Genomic DNA, 17,172 nt, shown 5'->3' with positions numbered 1-17,172 from the left:
GAACATGGTATCTGAGACATTCAATCATAGTTTCTGCCATTACAGCAGCCAACAGCTACCGTATTTGTCTAAGCCTAGGAAAAAATTAAGATTTTTTTTGAAAACACGAAATGCTTAGAACCAAATGTTTTATGTGCTATTAATGGCTGTTTCAAAATCTATTAACATCCATTCACGGGAGGTTAACTTGTCATAAAACCTAGATCAATATTTTACAATTAAATAAGGTTGTTTGTCACTGTATCATTTTATAATGGATTTTCCATATATTTTCCTCCATGTTAGCGAAATATTGCCTTAGCAACATATTTCTGACATTGGAGAATGTGAGGTACTATATTCCTGATGTATGACGAATGACTAAAATCCCTGTATGAACCTGAAGCATTTGTTTTTAATTCTGTACAGTGGGCTCAATTACTCTGTTTATTCCAATGGCTTCATGGGCACACTTGCACACTTCCTTAATTAAGTATCTTCTTACTTTGTGCCTACATTATCTTCTCACGTTGTGCCTACATTATCTTCTCACGTTGTGTCTACAGTACCACCCTGTCAGGCTTTCACACTTCACACACTTGTTGTTTGATAGTGTGTTTCAGCTCATTGTCAATAGTAAATCAAGCAAGACAATCTGGAAAAACCTGAAAGTCTGAAAAAAGCTCCAATCGTCAAGATAAAGATTATAGCATCTCCTTTTCAACATGTCTCAATTGAATAGTACATGTATCTTGGTGCAGTACTGAGAACATAGCCTACTGGCCCATTTCAGATTTATAGTCACTCTTAAAACTACTATTTTTCCTACGAGTTCATTTGGATTACCTGTCATATAGCAAGGTGACTGTTGAGCGACCCTCTGTCTCAGACCAGCTAATTGCAGAGAGACATACACGGTTGTGTGAGTTTGATGGTCGACTATGGGTAACGTTATGAGGCACTTCAAATGAAAGATAGATCACGTCAGTTGTCTGTGATGTCCTTGAGCTGCTTATGGTGGGTAATCATTACCACCCATAAAAAGGAAATACGATGTCTTAATGGACATTCTATGTCTGGTTCTCTCTTGCAATTAAAATGAAAAAACATCAAGAACAACCATAGGTCCATTCATACTTTAAGGTGGACCTTGCTGCTCTCTATTCCAAGTGGTCTTTTTTTATAAAAAATGTCATGGTATGTATATTTAAATAATTGCTGACCTTAGCTTCTTTATGGTCTACCAAGGACACCAAGGGCTCCTAAGAGAAATACTTTTACAATTGAGGAAAAGTGATTCACAAAACGTTATCACAATATTGTAAGATTTTGTTGTAATACCCATGATTTGGTTTCAGTATCCTAAAAGGAAACCATATCAAAACATACATGATTATTTACCTGTAGTTGTAATAGATGGCTATTGTCTGTGGGAAAATCAATATCATATAAGAGCCCTCAGTTCTACGCTGTATTCCCTACAGGCTGTATGTAGTTATTGCTTATCACAATTTCTGTACACCTCAGCAGATTTATCATTAGTGCAGTCAGTGTATTCTAACAGAGAGACTTGGGCCTTCAGTGCCAATAACTTATTTAATTATAAAGCAGTCAAGTTGAGTCAGCTGCTTTGTTCCATTTGATGAGGTCTTATACTGTAATGGATATAAAATGATAGTATTATCCTTTGCTTTTTGTTTCACCAGTAATAAGAAGGTATATGTTTTCATACTTCTCAGATTTTTCAATATTATAGTGCTCTATGTTTTATCACACACAAGTCACAGCCTCCCATGGTGCCACTTTCAGTCTATTTGCAAAGTAAACAAACAAAGCAAAGGTATTGAGTGAATACCAGTAATAGACTGGATCTCGATCTTAATGTTAAACTGAATTAGATCATTTGGTTCAGTGAGAAGATCTAAAGTGCCCTTCATTAATTCTTGGATATGATGTTGCCATGTTTTTCTTTTTTATCTCAAGAGGAACATAGCTAGAGAAAAAAAACGGAATTAAATACAAATCCTACATTTAGGTTTTACTTAATTTACTAAGTGCTACGTTATGTCAAACTCTCGTCTTAAAGATGGATTTTCAATAAATCTGTATGTGGTTAAGATGACAGAAAGCTCCACATATCACAATATGTGGCAGAGCTTATTACAGCCTGAGGAGTTATCGATCTGCCATTTTGTTTGATATTTCACAGTGCCTTATGGCACTCATGCCCTGAAAGATGCCCAGTACAAGCCTGGCTGATGCGGCCCATGTGATCACAGCGCAGGGATAGCTGTGACAAACTGGTCTGGAAAGGAGGCTATTTGTTAACGCAAAATTCGCTCAGAAATTGTGCGATAGGTTTGATTGGTTCTCTCAAATGTTCATTTTGTTACTCCTCGGGGGTTGAGATTTTAAAATCCAACCGTTGTAATGGAAGGGGGCGGTGCTCGGGTGCTGTGTGTGGCTGTGCCTGTGGGTGTTTGAGTGAGAAAGATACAGAGGATAGCCAAAAGCAAAGCCCCCATCATTATCAACGCATTGTGCCGACAACATCAAAGAGCCATTCCACCTAACACTAGTTAGGTGTTAGCCAGACTAGCCCAATACTACTTTCAAACCAAACAATCATTATGCACATGTCTAGTGAGGCATGTTTGCTGCTGAAGTGTAGCAAAGGCACCTCATATCACATATTCTTACTTGTAACAAACACAAGAATCCACTTACGATTGACAAAAGCATGTCAATCTATACAAATATGATTGAATTGTTAATTTGTTGGTAGAACTGATCGATTTTAACACTGGTTGCTGAATGTTTGTGGTGATGATGTCAACATGGAAGGTTATGAGGTTCATAAGCTGATCCATTGAGTGGTGGCTGGGAAAAAGATTAGTGGCAAGAATTATTGCTAATTCCTGTACACATTTCCCATAAAATCCTCTTTTGTTAGTTGTTCAATGCTGACACTCCATGTTGTTCTCTTTAAAGGGCCCTAAATTCCCCCGATGAGAGAGTGGTTTTGACCGAAACAGGATTACATATTTTATTTGAATGTTTGTAAAATTGAGTTGCTTTTGTTTTTTGTAATGACATTATCTAGTATTTGCTTGCATTGTAAAAGAGGATGAGAGTCATTTTATACTGCAGCTCCATGTTAGAAAACTCCACATAAACACAATTTCAACCACATTTCTAGTGATATCCAATTTCCAACAGTTAAACTCAGATGTTTCCTTAACATTAGCATCTAGACTAAATAGATCAACAACTTATGTGGTTGTTGGGTTATCACATTTACCAGTAAAGACAAATATTTTTTTCAAATGCAAATACACTGATTATCCAACAAACCTTGTTGTGGATTGTAAAATTATTGCCTCAGTTGCCTTGTAACTGTTGCAAAAGGCTTATCGAGAACAATCTGGAACCTATGGTGACCTTTTTTCCCCTTCAGCACTAGAGAATGTGACTGACTTAACTAGATATCTACAGTAAAGGGGAAATCAAATTACCCCATGAATGAGCTTTGTGTGGAGGATTTATTTATTATAACAATCTTCACTTTCCTCCTATTTCTATTCTTCCTAAAATACAAGGATCCGAGCATAATACATCACTTGTTAAAGAGAACCGCAACAGTAAAGTCGTTAGCACAATATGTTTTCTCATACAATACATATACCATTACATCATGGAAGGGACATGACCACAGGTGTCAGTCAGAAAGGAGAAAAGGTTTGCTGAAAGGTTTTTTCTGTCTAAATTGTTTTACTTTGGTGGAAGCGTTATATTTCCTGCTCTAGAACATGAGACAAGACTCAACAGAGGAACGAGGTGTGGAATACTTGCTATACTATAGCTGAGTAAAAATCCTGTGGTTGTGAGTTTTGGGTGTGTGAGTGTGAGGAACTTGTGTCAACGTTGGCACATTTGAATAGGTTGCTCATCATTATGGTTCTTGTCAAGCTTACTAGCGTCATTTCAATGATTTTGTATACTTTTGGATGGGGGTGGAAATAGGTCTAAGTGGTGGTAAATCTGAACTATTGATATTTTTGTGTTGACAGGGAAAACACTGAACACATTTCATACATTTGTATAGCGTGATTGCACTAGAAGTCGATATAACATCAAACAAGCTCAATATGCATCACATCAAAATCAATGAACACAAATGTTATTTATATAGCACTTTTAACAACAACGATTGTCACAGAGTGCTTTACAACAACTCGGCCCAGAACCCAACGAGCAAGCAGCAGTTATGTGGCAAGGTGAAGGAAAGATGGAAGGAGCCTTCTTTAGGTGTACAGAGTAGGAGGTTGGAGTGACAAACTGAGTATAAAGTTGAAATTGGAAGTTTACATACACTTAGGTTGGAGTCATTAAAACTCGTTTTTCAACCACTCCACACATTTCTTGTTGACAAACTATAGTTTTGGCAAGTCAGTTAGGAGATCTACTATGTGCTTGACACAAATAATTTTTCCAACAATTGTTTACAGACAGATTATTTCACTTATAATTCACCACATCACAATTCCAGTGGGTCAGAAGTTTACATACTTAACACATTTCATACATGTGCCTTTAAACAGCTTGGAAGATTCCAGAAAGTGATGTCATGGCTTTAGAAGCTTCTGATAGGCAAATTGACATCATTTGAGTCAATTGGAGGTGTACCTGTGGATGTATTTCAAGGCTTATCTTCAAACTCAATGCGTCTTTGCTTGACATCATGGGAAAATCAAAAGAAATCAGCCAAGATTGTAGATCTCCGCAAGTCTGGTTCATCCTTTGGAGCAATTTCCAAACGCCTGAAGGTACCACGTTCATCTGTACAAACAATAGTACGCAAGTATAAACACCATGGGACCACAGCCGTCATACCGCTCAGGAAGGAGATGCGTTCTGTCCCCTAGAGATGAACGTACTTTGGTGTGAAAAGTGCAAATCAATCCCAGAACAACAGCAAAGGACCTTGTGAAGATGCTGGAGGAAACAGGTACCAAAGTATCTATATCCACAGTAAAACGAGTCCTATATCGACATAACCTGAAAGGCCGCTCAGCAAGGAAGAAGACACTGCTCCAAAACCGCCACAAAAAAGCCAGACTACGGTTTACAACTTCACATGGGGACAAAGATCATACTTTTTGGAGAAATGTCCTCTGGTCTGATGAAACAAAAATAGACTGTTTGGCTATAATGACCATCGTTATGTTAGGAAGAAAAAGGGGGAGGCTTGTAAGCCGAGGAACACCATCCCAACCGTGAAGCACGGGGGTGGCAGCATCATGTTGTGGGGTTGCTTTGCTGCAGGAGTAACTGGCGCACTTCACAAAATAGATGGCACCATGAGGGAGGAAAAGTATGTGGATATATTGAAGCAACGTCTCAAGACATCAGTCAGGAAGTTAAAGCTTGGTCGCAAATGGGTCGTCCAAATGGAAAATGACCCCAAGCATACTTCCAAAGTTGTGGCAAAATGGCTTAAGGACAACAAAGTCAAGGTATTGGAGTGGCCATCACAAAGCCCTGACCTCAATCCCATAGAAAATGTGTGGGCAGAACTGGAAAAGCGTGTGCGAGCAAGGAGGCCTACAAACCTGACTCGGTTACACCAGCTCTGTCAGGAGGAATGGGCCAAAATTCACCCAACTTATTGTGGGAAGCTTGTGGAAGGCTACCCGAAACATTTGACCCAAGTTAAACAATTTAAAGGCAATGCTACCAAATATTAATTGAGCGTATGTAAACTTCTGACCCACTGGGAAAGTGATGGAAAAAGTAAAAGCTAAAATAAATCGTTCTCTCTACTATTATTCTGACATTTCACATTCTTAAAATAAAGTGGTGATCCTAACTGAATTTTTACTAGGATTAAATGTCAGGAAATGGGAGAAAAAAAACGGAGTTTAAATGTATTTGGCTAAGGTGTATGTAAACTCCCGACTTCAACTGTATTCAATCGGATAACAAGATCTTCAAGAGAGTGTCACCATGTATACTACCAAAAGCCTTGAAGTCTATGAAGTGAGAATGGGGAAGTTCAGAGTCCTGCTTGCTCCTTCTTTAGCTTGGTGTCAATGGCTGACTCCGTACATTTTTGGTGATGCAGAATAAAAAATGGTTTATTCAAAAATGATTGATGGCATTACCCCCAAACTGAGATTCACTTTCCAGCATTAGATTCACTTTCCAACAATATAATATTTAAAAAACATTATATTGTTGACATTGTCAGAAACAACGATTTCATTGGATTTCTTAATCTATGGCTTACCCTCGTTCACCATTATATAATAATTTGAACTGTTTATGATGTTGTGCTTGGCACCATTGTAATCCTTGACCATCAAAACATAGCCATAGACATTACCTTGTCTGTGTTATCATGTTTGGTTCAGCAGATATGAAGGAACATGTGTTGTCCGGCTTTGGCCAGGGTGCGTTTTGGAGATTCGTCACTAGTTACCACAGCCACAAAGTCTTAAACCATGCTTATTTCTTCTTATTTCTTTTTCATCATATAATGTGATTTTAAACCTAACCCTAACCTTAACCTCTCTGCTAACCTTATGCCTAACATGAACCTTTGATTAAGACCAAAAATTAAGATCGTTGGTGCGCAGGCAAGAAGTGAGGCTGGAGGTGAGGTCTTTGCCAGAGCTCCATTGATGGGCACAGCAGCGTAGATCAGCTCCTGGCCCCTCATCAAAGATACTTGTCAGTCACACACAAACACACACACGCACAGACACACTCGCACACACACACACACACACACACACACACACACACACACACACACACACACACACACACACACACACACACACACACACACACACACACACACACACACACACACACACACACAGAGCACAGCACTGATTACATTATCAATGGTGGTTATGATTAGCCTGGGGCAACCAACCTGATCACTGCGTTGACCTTTCTATTTCACTTCAGATATCATAAAATGTGAAGTGAAATAGAATGGTGAACACAGCCATCAGGCTGGTTCCACCAGGCTAGGTTATGCCTTGGACATTATATGCATCTAAGAAGTAGAAAATAAACAACACATAATATCAGTTTACAAAAATGATGTTTCACAATTGAGTTATCAAATGAATCAAACTAATGAAGTGAGTTACCTTCTGTACTTGTACAAATGATGAGCCTGTGAAAGCTGTTGCCGACAGGTGAAGTTTGCTGGCCGGATAGTTGCCAACATGTGGCTAACTGCTCCATTCATAGGAATGCTCACAGTGAGGGCATGTCTGCGTGATGGTCATGAGGGCCCCCTTGATGGTCTTCTATATGCTGCATGTTCTGCTTCAAACTGGACATCTCTCGACCCCAAAATATTGTGGGGGCTGTTTTGTTAGACTTCAGTGCGGCTTTTAATGTTATCGATCATAGTCTGCTGCTGGAAAAACGTATGTGTTATGGCTTTACACCGCCTGCTATATTGTGGATAAAGTTACCTGTCTTTTTTTTAATTTAACCTTTATTTAACTAGGCAAGTCAGTCTAACAGAACAAAAAGGGTGTTCTTTAATGGAAGCCTCTCCAACATAATCCAGGTAGAATCAGGAATTCCCCATGGCAGCTGTCTAGGCCACTACTAACAACATGCCACTGGCTTTGAGTAAAGCCAGTATGTCTATGTATGTGGATGACTCAACGCTATACACATCAGCTATTACAGCGACTGAAATGACTGCAACACTTAACAAAGAGCTGCAGTTAGTTTCAGAGTGGGTGGCAAGGAATAAGTTAGTTCAAAATATTTCAAAACTAAAAGCATTGTATTTGGGACAAATCATTCACTAAACCCTAAACCTCAACTAAGATGGGGAGAAGTCTGTCCATAATAAAGCGCTGCTCTACCTTCTTAACAGCACTATCAACAAGGCAGGTCCTACAGGCCCTAGTTTTGTTGCACCTGGACTACTATTCAGTCGCGTGGTCAGGTGCCACAAAACGGGACTTGGGAAAATGGCAATTGGCTCAGAACAGGGCAGCACAGCTGGCCCTTGGATGTACACAGAGAAGAGAGCTAACATTAATAATATGCATGTCATTCTCTCCTGGCTCAAAGTGGAGAAGAGATTGACTTCATCACTACTTGTATTTATATCAAAAACTGTAATATCTTATGTTTCACTGAGTCGTGGCTGAACGACGACGTGGATAAAATACAACTGCCTCCGGTAAGACAAGGGAGGCTGTCTGTGTATATTTGTAAACAACAGCTGGTGCACGAAATCTAATATTAAGGAAGTCTCAAGGTTTTGCTCGCCTGAGGTAGAGTATCTCGTGATAAGCTGTAGACCACACTATTACCAAGAGAGTTTTCATCTATATTTTTCGTAACTGTCTATTTATCACCACAAACCAATACAGGCACTAAGTCAGCACTCAATGAGCTGTATAAGGCCATAAGCAAACAGGAAAAAGCTCATCCAGAGGTGGCACTCCTAGCGGCCGGGGACTTTAATGCAGGGAAACTTAAATCTGTATTACCTCACTTCTACCAGCATGTTAAATGCGCAACCAGAGGGAACAATCTCTAGACCACATTTACTCTACACACAGAGACACGTACAAAGCTCTCCCTCACCCTCCATTCGGCAAATCTGACCACAATTCTATCCTCCTGATTCCTGCTTACAAGCAAAAACTAAAGCAGGAAGCACCAGTGACTCAATGAATAAAGAAGTGGTCAGATGACACAGATACTAAGCTACAGGACTGTTTTGCTAGCACAGACTGGAATATATTCTGGGATTCTTCCGATGGCAATGAGGAGTACATCACATCAGTCTCTGGCTTCATCAATAAGTGCATCGATGACATCGTCCCCACAGTGAACATATGTACATACCCCAACCAGAAGCCATGGATTACAGGCAACATCCGCACTGAGCTAAAGGGTAGAGCTGCCGCTTTCAAGGAGTGGGACTCTAACCTGGCCGCTTATAAGAAATCTCATTATGCCCTCAGACGAACCATCAAACAGGCAAAGCCTCAGTACAGAACTAAGATTGAATCGTATTACACCGTCTCAGATGCTCGTTGGATGTGGCAGGGCTTGCAAACTATTACAGACTACAAAGGGAAGCATAGCCGCAAGCTGCCCAGTGACACGAGCCTACCAGATGAGCTAAATTACTTCTATGCTCGCTTCAAGGCAAGCAACACGGAAGCATGCATGAGAGCATCAGCTGTTTCAGATGACTGTGTAATCACGCTCTCCGTAGCCGATGTGAGTAAGACCCTTAAACAGGCTAACATTCACAAGGTTGCGGGGCCAGACGGATTACCAGGACGTGTGCTCCGAGCATGTGCTGACCAACAGGCAAGTGTCTTCACTGACATTTTCAACCTTTCCCTAACTGAGTCTGTATTACCAACATGTTTCAAGCAGACCACCATAGTCCCTGTGCCCAAGAACATGAAGGTAACCTGCCTAAATGACTTCCAACCCGTAGCATGCACGTCTGTGGCCAGGAAGTGCTTTGAAAGGCTGGTCATGGCTCACATCAACACCATTATCCCAGAAACTCTAGACCCACTCCAATTTGCATACCGCCCCAACAGATCCACAGATGATGCAATCTCTATTGCACTCCACACTGTCCTTTCCCACCTGGACAAAAGGAACACCTATGTGAGAATGCTATTCATTGACTACAGCTCAGCGTTCAACACCATAGTGCCCTCAAAGCTCATCACTAAGCTATGGACCCTCCCTCTGCAACTGGATCCTGGACTTCCTGATGGGCCGCCCCCAGGTGGTATGGGTAGGTAACAACACATCCGCCACGCTGATACTCAACACGGGAGCCCATCAGGGGTGCATGCTCAGTCCTCTCCTGTACTCTCTGTTCACCCATGACAGCACTGCCAGTCACGACTCCAACATCATCATTAAGTTTGTAGATGGCACAACAGTGGTAGGCCTGATCACTGACAACGATGAGACAGCCTATAGGGAGGAGGTCAGACACCTGGCCGTGTGGTGCCAGGATAACAACCTCTCCCTCAACGTGATCAAGACAAATGAGATGATTGTGGACTACAGGAAAAGGAGGCCCGAGCACGCCCCCATTCTCATCGACGGGGCTGTAGTGGAGCAGGTTGAGAGCTTCAAGTTCCGACCGCAAGGCACTACAGAGGGTAGTGCGTACGGCCCAGTACATCACTTGGGCCAAGCTTCCTGGCATCCAGGACCTCTATACCAGGCGGTGTCAAGGAAGGCCCTAAGAATTGTCAAAGACTCCAGCCACCCTAGTCATAGACTGTTCTCTCTGCTACCTCACAGCAAACAGTACCGGAGGGCCAAGTCTAGGTCCAAAAGGCTTCTTAACAGCTTCTACCCCCAAGCCATAAGACTCCTGAACAGCTAATCAATTGGCTACCCAGACTATTTGTATTGTCCCCCCCTCCCCCTCACCTCACCCTCTCTTTTATGCTGCTGCTACTCTCTGGCTGTTATCTATGCATAGTCACTTTAACTCTACCTACATGTACATATTACCTCAATTACCTCGACTAACCTGTGCCCCCACACATTGACTCTGTACCGGTACCCCCTATATATAGCCTCGCTACTGTTATTTTACTGCTGCTCTTTAACTATTTGTTACATGGAACTCTATTCCACATCAAGTAACTGACGCAAGTAATACATTAGATTATAAAACAGATAAAAATACACCTTATGGAACTGCGGGGACCTTGAAGAAACACAAACATAAGCATAGACACATGCATACACACACACGATAACATATGCACTATACACACACATACACATGGGTTTTGTATTGTAGATATGAGTTAGTGGTGGAGTAGGGGCCTGAGAGCACACAATGTGTTGTGAAATCTGTGAATGTATTATAATGTTTTTAAAATTGTATAACTGCCTTAATTTTGCTAGACCCAGGAAGAGTAGCTGCTGCCTTAGCTAATGGGGATTCATAATAAATACAAATACAGAACTGCAGCAGGCCATCTTATGAGGTGGTGTTGACTAGGAGGGCCTTTGACAGGGTGAAATTACAGACAACCAAATGGTAAATTCCATTTGGTTCAAAAGAAAGCACAAAGCTTTTCGCTAATGCACTTCACAACCAAAATGACCCGACTAGATGTATCTGCTTGGAACATTTCACATAACATACATTACCTGCCGTTGTTGATTAACCTGTCTGTGTCATCAGGGCAGTAACTCGGGTAAAGATCAGAGGTGTCATGATTTTATTTTTTTTATTTTTTTTATTTTATTTAACCAGGTAGGCCAGTTGAGAACAAGTTCTCATTTACAACTGCGACCTGGCCAAGATAAAGCAAAGCAGTGCGACAAAAACAACAACACAGAGTTACACATGGGATAAACAAACGTACAGTCAATAACACAATAGAAAAATCTATATACATTGTGTGCAAATGTAGTAAGATTAGGGAGGTAAGGCAATAAATAGGTCATAGTGGCGAAATAATCACAATTCAGCAATTAAACACTGGAGTGATAGATGTGCAGAGGATGATGTGCAAGTAGGGATATTGGGGTGCAAAAGAGCAAAAATAAATGACAATATGGGGATGAGGTAGTTAGGTGGGCTATTTACAGATGGGCTATGTAGGTGCAAAGATCGGTAAGCTGCTCTGACAGCTGATGCTTAAAGTTATTGAGGGAGATATAAGTCTCCAGCATCAGTGATTTTTGCAATTTGTTCCAGTCATTGGCAGCAGAGAACTGGAAGGATAGGCAGCCAAAGAAGGAGTTGGCTTTGGGGGTGACCAGTGAAATAAATCTGCTGGAGCGCGTGCTACGGGTGGGTGTTGCTATGGTGACCAGTGAGCTAAGATAATGCGGGGCTTTACCTAGCAAAGACTTATAGATGACCTGGAGTCAGTGGGTTTGGCGACGAATATGAAGCGAGGGCCAGCCAACGAAAGCATACAGTTCGCAGTAAGTATATGGGGCTTTGGTGACAAAACGGACGGCACTGTGATAGACTACATCCAATTTTCTGAGTAGAGTGTTGGAGGCTATTTTGTAAATGACATCGCCGAAGTCAAGGATCGGTAGGATAGTCAGTTTTACGAGGGGATGTTCAGCAGCATGAGTAAAAGAGGCTTTGTTGCAAAATAGGAAGCCGATTTATAGATTCAATGTTGGATTTGAGATGCTTATTGTGAGTCTGAAAGGAGAGTTTACAGTCTAACCAGACACCTAAGTATTTGTAGTTGCCACATATTTTAAGTCAGAACCGTCCAGAGTAGTGATGCTAGTCGGGCGGGTGGGTGCGGGCAGAGGTCGGTTGAAAAGCATGCATTTAGTTTTATTAGCATTTAAGAGCAGTTGGAGGCCACAGAAGGATTGTTGTATGGCATTGAAGCTCGTCTGGAGGTTTGTTAACACAGTGTCCAAAGAAGGGCCAGAGTATACAGAATGGTGTCGTCTGCATAGAGGGGTATCAGAGAACCACCCGCAGCAAGAGCGACATCATTGATATATACAGAGAAAAGAGTCGGCCCGAGAATTGAACCCTGCGGCACCCCCATAGGGACTGCCAGAGGTCCACACAACATGCCCTCCGATTTGACACACTGAACTCTATCTGAGAAGTAGTTGGTGAACCAGGCAAGGCAGTCATTTAAGAAACCAAGGCTGTTGAGTCTTCCGTTAAGAATGCGGTGGCTGACAGAGTCGAAAGCCTTGGCCAGGTCGATGAAGATGGGTGCACAGTACTGTCTTTTATCGATGGCGGTTATGATATCGTTCAGGACCTTGAGCGTGGCTGAGGTGCACCCATGACCAGCTCGGAAACCAGACTGCATAGCGGAGAAGGTAAGGTGGAATTTGAAATGGTCGGGGATCTGTTTGTTAATTTGGCTTTCGAAGAATTTAGAAAGGCAGGGGAGGATTGATATAGGTCTATGACCGCGGCAGTTTTCCAATCTTTAGAGATCTCAGATGATACAAAAGAGAGGTTGAACAGGCTAGTAATAGGGGTTGCAACAATTGCGGCAGATAATTTTAGAAAGAGAGGGTCCAGATTGTCTAGCCCACCTGATTTGTAGGGGTCCAGATTTTGCAGCTCTTTCAGAAAATCAGCTATCTGGATTTGAGTGGAGGAGAAGCTGGGGGGGGCTTGGGCAAGTTGCTGTGGGGGGTGCAGAGCTGTTGGCCAGGGTAGGGGTAGCCAAGTGGAAAGCTTGGCCAGCCGAAGAAAAATGCTTATTGAAATTCTCGATTATCGTGGATTTATCGGTGGTGACAGTGTTTCCTAGCCGCTGTGCAGTGGGCAGCTGGGAGGAGGTGCTCTTATTCTCCATGGACTTTACAGTGTCCCAAAACTTGTGCTACAGGATGGAATTTGTGCTACAGGATGCAAATTTCTGTTTGAAAAAGCTAGCCTTTGCTTTCATAACTACCTGTGTATATTGGTTCCTAACTTCCCTGAAAGTTGCATATCGCGGGGGCTATTCGATGCTAATGCAGTACGCCACAGGATGTTTTTGTGCTGGTCAAGGGCAGTCAAGTCTGGAGTGAACCAAGGGCTATATCTGTTCTCAGTTCTATATTTTTTGAATGGGGCATCCTTATTTAAGATGGCGAGGAAAGCACTTTTAAAGAATAACCAGGCATCCTCTACTGACGGAATGAGGTCAATATCCTTCCAGGATACCCGGACCAGGTCAATTAGAAAGGCCTGCTCGCTGAAGTGTTTTAGGGAGCATTTGACAGTGATGAGGGATGGTCGTTTGACAGCGGACCCTTTACGGACGCAGGCAATGAGGCAGTGGTCGCTGAGATCCTGGTTGAAGACAGCAGAGGTGTATTTAGAGGGCAGGTTGGTAAGGATGATATCTATGAGGTTGCCCGTGTTTAAGGATTTGGGGTTGTACCTGGTAGGTTCCTTGATAATTTGTGTGAGATTGAGGGCATCTAGCTTAGATTGTAGGCCGGCCGGGGTGTTAAGCATATCCCAGTTTAGGTCACCTAACAGTACAAACTCTGAAGATAAATGAGGGGCAATCAATTCGCATATGGAGTCCAGGGCACAACTGGGGGCTGAGGGGGGTCAATAGCAAGCGCCAACAGTGAGAGACTTATTTCTGGAAAGGTGGATTTTTAGAAGTAGAAGCTCAAACTTTTTGGGCACAGACCTGGATAGCATGACAGAACTCTGCAGACTATCTCTGCAGTAGATTGCGACCCCTCCCCCTTTGGCAGTTATATCTTGGCGGAAAATGTTGTAGGATGGCAATTTCAGAATTGTTGGTGGCCTTCCTAAGCCAGGATTCAGACACGGCTAGGACATCAGGGTTGGCGGAGTGTGCTAAAGCAGTGAATAAAACTAACTTAGGGAGGAGGCTTCTGATGTTAACATGCATGAAACCAAGGCTTTTACGGTTACAGAAGTCAACAAATGATAGCGCCTGGGGAATAGGTGTGGTACTGGGGTCTACAGGGCCTGGGTTAACCTCTACATCACCAGAGAAACAGAGGAGGAGTTGGATAACGGTACGGCTAAAGGCTATAAGAACTGGTCGTCTAATGGGTTGGGAACAGAGAATAAAAGGAGCAGATTTCTGGGATTGGTAGAATAGATTCAGGGCATAATGTACGGACAAGGTTATGGTAGGATTTGAGTACAGTGGAGGTAAACCTAGGCATTGAGTGACAATGAGAGAGGTTTCGTCTCTGGTGGGACCAGTTAAGCCAGGTGAGGTCTCCGCATGTGTCGGTGGTGGGACAAAAGAGCTATCTAAGGCAAGGTGAAATAAAACAATAAGGACTTCCCGAGACAGCAGCAGACAAGGCATATTGACATTAGAGAGAGTCACAGGTGTTGATCGGGAGAGCTAAGACAACAACGGGTAAATGGCGATGAATGGGCAGAGCGGGTCAGTTAGGTACATACAGGACCTGAATTCGAGGCTGGGAACGACAGATAAACAAAATGAGGTGCCGTGTTATTGAAACAGTCCAGGGGACATCAGCTGTGTAGCCGAGTGATCATAGGGTCCAAAGAACAGCAATAGGTGAGTCAGGGAGCCGTTCAGTAGTCAGTATTACGCTAGGCAAGTGGGAGACACGGCGCCTAGAAAGGTAGCAGGCCGGGGCAAGAAGATGGGTCTTCGGTGACATCGCAACGGAGAAGCCCGTTGAGACCACATCGTGCAACAACGTTGGCAGACCAGTCATGATGGATCGACGGTTCTCCGTATCGACAACAAAGGGTCCAGGCCAATTGGCAAAAGAGGTATTGTAGCCCTAGAATTAGCTGGCATATGGGCCTAGCTCGTGGTTAGCATAAAAGGCTAACTGGTGCCAGTCTCCCTCGACTCCTATGATGGTATGTCCTTTCATAGGAGTCGAGGGAGAATGGCATAAACAGAGGTTTCACAACTGTACTTGTGTTGCATGACACACTTTTATTCTGAGGTCTTGTCTGACAACCTGTAAAAATAGCAAGTGAACAGTGAACAAAATTATTTTTGGAGGTCGCTAAACCATTGCAATCACATTTCTGGACATGTTATGTTGCCCACCTTTGCTCCTTCTGGTAGTTCCCGGCATCCCTTCATGATCAGGGGATCAGTCTGGCACCCAACTGTGCACTTGGTCGAACAGAAAAACAGGGTCAACGATTGTCATCGTCCCTCGAGAAATAAGGTAATCTCATTTGGAAGTTAATTCTAGGCTTTACAGATGTAGACTGACTGGCTCCAGATTGGATTATATTCAGGCCGATGACACCGTTACACTATGCAACCAGCTGTGGCGTGTTTCTCTATGGCCCTGGGTTGGTTTGTACGGAAGTCCAGGCGGACATATGAATTAATAAATAAATTCCCTTGTTATGTTGAGATCACAACTTATTTATCTCGTGATTACTGGATAACAAAAGATAATTTTCTTGTGATCACGACATTATAAAAGTTGTTTTATCGAGATCACGAGATAATCAAAAGTACCACACATTTCATTAATTTGTTCAGCTGCACAATAACCACCTCATTAAGGAGCCCTGTGGCTGCGTTGATTGCAATGTACTCCTGGGCATATAAGCCCTGAACGAAGCCCGAGAGGCAACCCTGTCTCCCAGGCTGCCCCCAAGACCACAGCCAATCACATGCAAGGAACAACGCAGCTAACTTGGCTAGTCTTGTGAGCTAGCTAGGTAGCTTGGTAGTCTTGTTAGCTTGCATAACTGAAATGTGTATAGTTATAAGGGACACCATGTTTTGTAGATAATATTTAAATTTACAGTGGGTGAGCTCCATTACTGACAGGCTGATCAGATTCAATTTCAGCCTCAGTTGCTGATAAGTCAGGGTACTGCCTTGTAGGCTGTTTTATAGGTAAAGCTCCTTGTAGGCAGATTAGCTGTCAAAGTGCTTTATAGGCAGATGCATATCTGATCTAGGGCGTGAGCTTTATTCCTGGCAGGCTGATCAGATCCAATAACAGCTGGATGCTTATAAATCAGGATTCTGCCTTGTACAGTACAGGCTCTGCAAGGAGCCTTACATATGAAACAGCCTACATGGCAGCATCCTAATACTTCAGAAAGTATTCACACCCCTTGACTTTTTCCACATTTTGTTGTGTTACAGCCTGAATTTAAAATTGATTAAATTTAGATTTTGTGTCACTGATCTACACACAATACCCTATAATGTCAAAGTGGAATTATGTTTTTAGAAATGTTTACAAATTAATAAAAAATGAAAAGCAATTAGTATTCAGCCCTTTTGTTACGGCAAACCTAAATAAGTTCAGGAGTAAAAATGTGCTGAACAAGTCACATAATAAATTGCATGGACTCACTATGTATGCAATAATAGTGTTTAACATGATTTTTAAACGACTACCTCATCTCTGTACCCCACACATACAATTATCTGTAAGGTCCCTTAGTCAGCAGTGAATTTCAAGCACAGCTTCAACCACAAAGACCAGGGAGGTTTTCCAATGGTTGGCAAAGAAAGGCATCTTGGTAGAAAAAAGCAGACATTGAATATCCCTTTGAGCATGGTGTAGTTATTAATTACACTTTGGATGGTGTATCAATACACCCAGTCACCACAAAGATACAGGCGCCCTTTTCTTCCTAACTCACTTTGCCCAAAGAGAAAGAAAACCACGCAGGGA

The sequence above is a fragment of the Salvelinus namaycush genome, chromosome 11 (assembly GCF_016432855.1).
Source record: "Salvelinus namaycush isolate Seneca chromosome 11, SaNama_1.0, whole genome shotgun sequence".
Classification (NCBI taxonomy): Eukaryota; Metazoa; Chordata; class Actinopteri; order Salmoniformes; family Salmonidae; genus Salvelinus; species Salvelinus namaycush.
The sequence above is the reverse complement of the archived record's forward strand: the minus strand, read 5'-3'. Positions refer to the sequence as shown.